The sequence below is a fragment of the Gorilla gorilla genome, chromosome 4 (genome assembly GCF_029281585.2).
Source record: "Gorilla gorilla gorilla isolate KB3781 chromosome 4, NHGRI_mGorGor1-v2.1_pri, whole genome shotgun sequence".
NCBI classification, from domain to species: Eukaryota; Metazoa; Chordata; class Mammalia; order Primates; family Hominidae; genus Gorilla; species Gorilla gorilla.
This window is the reverse complement of record NC_073228.2, coordinates 184,430,555-184,434,867: the sequence shown is the minus strand read 5'-3', so window position 1 is coordinate 184,434,867 and position 4,313 is coordinate 184,430,555. Positions and strand designations below refer to the sequence as shown.

Below are 4,313 nucleotides of genomic sequence, written 5' to 3'. Positions count from 1 at the left end.
AAAAATAAAAGTAAATTTTAAAAAATCACCTGAAGCTGGAGGTCAAGTCTGCAGTAAGCTGTGATCGCACCACTGCACTCCAGCCTGGGCAACAGAGTGAGACCCTGTCTCAAAAAAATGAAAAAGAAAAAAGAAACCTTACAGCTTGATGTAATCCCATTTATCTATTTTTGCTTCTTTGCCTATGCTTTGGGGGTTATCTGCAAAAACTCCTTACCCAGGCCAATGCCGTGGAGTTTTCCCAAATGTTTTCTTTTAGTAGTTTCATAATTTGGTTCTTACATTTAAGTCATTAATTCGTTTTGAGTTAATTTTTGTATATGGTGTGATCTGAGGGCAGGTTTAGAGGCTCAGTCCATGATTACTGGCCTGGAATATGGGATGTGGGATGTGGGGGTTTGCCTGGTGCTGGGCCTGGTACTGGGATCTAAGGAAAAGTCCTGTGCTTACTTCCCTCTCTTCCTCCCCAGAGGATGGCATCTCTCAGTTCAGTGCTGCCTGGGGCTGGGGATGGATGATGTGGGTAACTTAAAACTGCCTCTCCTGCCCTCGCCAATATATACTTTCTCATTATGCTACAACCAGGTACTGCTCTCTCTCACCTGGTTTCCTTAGCTCGTGTGAAGATATTTTCAAGCATGAATAGTTGTTCAAATTGATGTTTCTGTGGCGGGACAATCACTGTAAAGTCCTATTTTGCCATCTTGCTTCACTCCTATCCAGCAAAAGAGAGAATCTTGAAAGCATCACAAGAGAAGTAAACTTGTCTCATATAAGGGATCCTCAATAAGATTAACAGCTGATTTCTCATCAGAAACCATGGAGGCCAGAAAGTTGGCATATTTAAAATGATGAAAGAAAAAAAAAACTGTCAACCAAAAACTCTATATCCAAAAAACAATTCCTTAGAAAATGTGTAATTTAATTTTTATTTCTAATAAAAGGAACACTTCACAAATTTGCACGTCATCCTTGCCCAGGGGCCATCCTAATCTTCTCTGTGTCATTCCAGTTTCTAGTATATATGCTACTGAAGCAAGGGAACCCAGAAAAACTATTCTTCAACCAATAATAATTCAAAGCCCTTTCATGGAGAACAATCTCGTCCATAAATGATGCTGGGCCAACCAGATATCCAAATGCAAAAAAATAAAGCTGAGGCCTTTCCTCACACTATAAACAAAAGTCAACTCAAAAGGGACCGAAACCCTAAGTATAACAGTTAAAGGTACAAAAAACTCTTAGAGAAAACACTGGGGCAAATCCTAATGCCCTGGATTTGACAATGGGTGCTCAGATGTCACCAAAGTCACATGCAACAACAACAGTAGATAAATTTGTACTTTATCAAGACTAAAAACTTTTGTGCATCAAAGAACACTGTCGGCCAGGTGTGGTGGCTCACGCCTATAATCCCAGCACTTTTGGGAGGCTGAGGCGGGTGGATCACTTGAGGTCAGGAGCTTGAGACCAGCCTGGCCAACATGGTGAAACTCTATCTCTACTAAAAATAGAAAAATTAGCCGGGCATGGTGGTGCATGCCTGTAATCCCAGCTACTCAGGAAGCCGAGGCACGAGAATCGCTTGAACCCAGGAGGCGGAGGTTGCAGTGAGCTGAGATCATGCCACCGCACTCCAGCCTGGGTGACAGAGCGAGACTCTTTCTCAAAAAACAAATAAATAAATAAGTCAGGTGTGGTGGTGCACACCTATAGTCCCAGCTACTTGGGAGGCTGAAGTGGGAGTATCACTTGAGCCCAGGGGTCTGAGGCTGTAGTGAGCTATGATTATGTCATTGCACTTTAGCCTGGAAGACAGAACAAGACCCTGTTTTTTAAAAAGAGAGAGAAAGTGTGAAAAGACAGCCCTCAGAATGGGAGAAGGAAATTGCAAATCATGTATCTGATAAAAAATCTACTATCCAGAATATATAAAGCATTATTATTATTATTATTATTTTTGAAATGGAGTTTCGCTCTTGTTGCCCAGGCTGGAGTGCAATGGTGCAATCTTGGCTCACCACAACCTCCGCCTCCCGGGTTCAAGCACTTCCCCTGCCTCAGCCTCCCGACTAGCTGGGATTACAGGCGTGTGCCAGCATACCCAGCCAATTTTTTTTGTATTTTTAGTAGAGATGGGGTTTCTCCATGTTGGTCAGGCTGGTCTCGAACTCCTGACCTCAGGTGATCCGCCTGCCTGGGCCTCCCAAAGTGTTGGGATTACAGGCGTGAGCCACCGCACCTGGCCGTATAAAGCACTGTTACAACCTAACAACAATAAAGACATACAACCCAACTTAAAAATGGACAAAGAACTTGAATAGACATTTATTCAAAGAAGATACACAAAGGGCCAACAAGCACATGAACAGATGCCTAACATCACTAATCATCAGGGAAATGCAAATCAAAATACAGTGTGATGTCAGTTTACAACCACTACGATGGCACAGCAACAGAAATTAACAAGTGTTGACAGCGTCTTAGTCCACTTGTGCTGCTGTAACACAACTCCATGGACTGGGTAAATTATAAATAGAAATTTATTTTCTCACAACTCTAGAGGTTGGGAAGTCCAAGATTAAGGCTCCAGCAGACTTGGAGTCTGGCGAGGGCTGCTCTCTTTGCTTCCAAGATGGTGCCCTGTTACTTCACCTTCCAGAGGGGATGACCACTGTGTTCTGGGGAACAGAGAAGGGGTAGAAAGATGAGGCTCCTGGCAGGAAACCCTGGCACATCCCATCTCCCTCAGTCTCTTCTCTGAGTCCTCTCTCTAAGGGGCCTGGAGGGATGGACCAGGTACCTGTTGGGAAAGGAAAGCTCTGTCAGCCTTTAGGGCCACACTTAAATGGGACATGAGGGCCCAGCACCCTGAGGGTGGGGCTTGACATCAGATCCTGGGTCGATAATTGAGGAGGCTGGCAGTGCAGTTACTTGTGCAAGCCTGTAAGTGTTCAGCCTCAGTTTCCTATCTAAGAAGCCACAGGTGATACTGGAGAGAGAGAGAGAAAGAGAGAGAGAGAGATGACCTGGGCTGATTTCCCCAGAGATCCTGGCCCCAGAGACACAGATCTGGGTTAGTATCTCAGTTTTACACCTAAAAACTTAGTAAATCTTTGTAAGGTTACCAATCCCTTGGAGCCTCAGCTTCATTGTCTGTAAAATGGGGACAATAATACCTGCAGAAGACTGTAGTGAAGGAAAAGTGAAGAAAGTTTATACCGTGTCTCATTCCCCAAACATTTTGAGGCAGTGAGATGATGTACGCAGAGGACCTGGACCAGTAAGCCTCCTTTGCTGTGTTCCCTCTCCCCTCCACATCCCGTCCCTTCCTCCCTCCCAGGCTGCCTTCATGACCTCACCTGTTTCCCACCCGCGATTTCAGGAAAGGGTCTGATAATCCTATCCTATGCAGAAAGCCGGTCTGTGTGGGAGCCCAGGGCCCCAAGACTGGCAGGGAGGAATGGGGGGAAGACAGGGTCTCACCAGGGCCCCTGACAACCCAGCTTTGCCCAGTGTAAGCCCGGCTGGTTTCCACCAGGTGTTCAGGGGCCACTCCAGCTCACAATCCATTTGCACTGAAGTTGCACCTGTGGCCATGGCAGCACGGTACCGGCTTGCAAACACACCCTGCCCCTGCCCCCTGCTTCCTAGCAGACCTGCCTCTCCCCCAGATCCAGCCACCACACTCACCTCTCCAGGCACCCCGCTGGCCAGGCCCCAGCACGCATGCCTTCACGCGGCTGTAATCAGAGCACCCCTTCCAGCTGCTTGCGCGGGCTTCCAAGTTGCAACACAGTCCTCGGAACTTTGCTTTCTAGTGCCGTCAAGCCAAAGCACGTAACTCCAGAGCCACACCCTTGCCGTGAGTGGTTTTCCCCTTCTTTCGGGTTATTTCACAGGGTAAATTCCCAGCAATCAGAGTCTTGAGCTAGAGAACATGAATATTTGTATGGTTCTCGCTGCTTATTGCCAAATTATTTTCCCACAGGCTTGTGTGCTTTTGCTATGAATAAATGAATAGATTGAATAGATTAGTTTTACTATAGCATTACTGCCATTGATCTTTTTTTTTTTTTTTTTTTTAGACAGAATCTCACTCCATCACCCAGGCTGGAGTACAGTGACGTGATCTCAGCTTATGGCAACCTCCACCTCCTGGGTTCAAGCAATCCTCCTGCCTCAGCCTCCCGAGTAGCTGGGATTACAGGTGTGCGGCCACCATGCCTGGCTAATTTTTATATTTTTAGTAGAGACGGGGTTTCACAGTGTTGACAGGGTGATCTCAAACTCCTGACCTCAAATGATCATCC

General features: G+C 46.2%; 1 non-coding gene across 1 annotated transcript; it reads right to left on the bottom strand.

Annotated features, from left to right (window-relative positions):
• Positions 1-935: 935 nt before the first annotated feature.
• Positions 936-1,039, bottom strand: LOC115934752 (U6 spliceosomal RNA). Its single transcript, XR_004070512.1, has one exon. It is a non-coding gene; the product is annotated as a U6 spliceosomal RNA (small nuclear RNA).
• Positions 1,040-4,313: the final 3,274 nt, after the last annotated feature.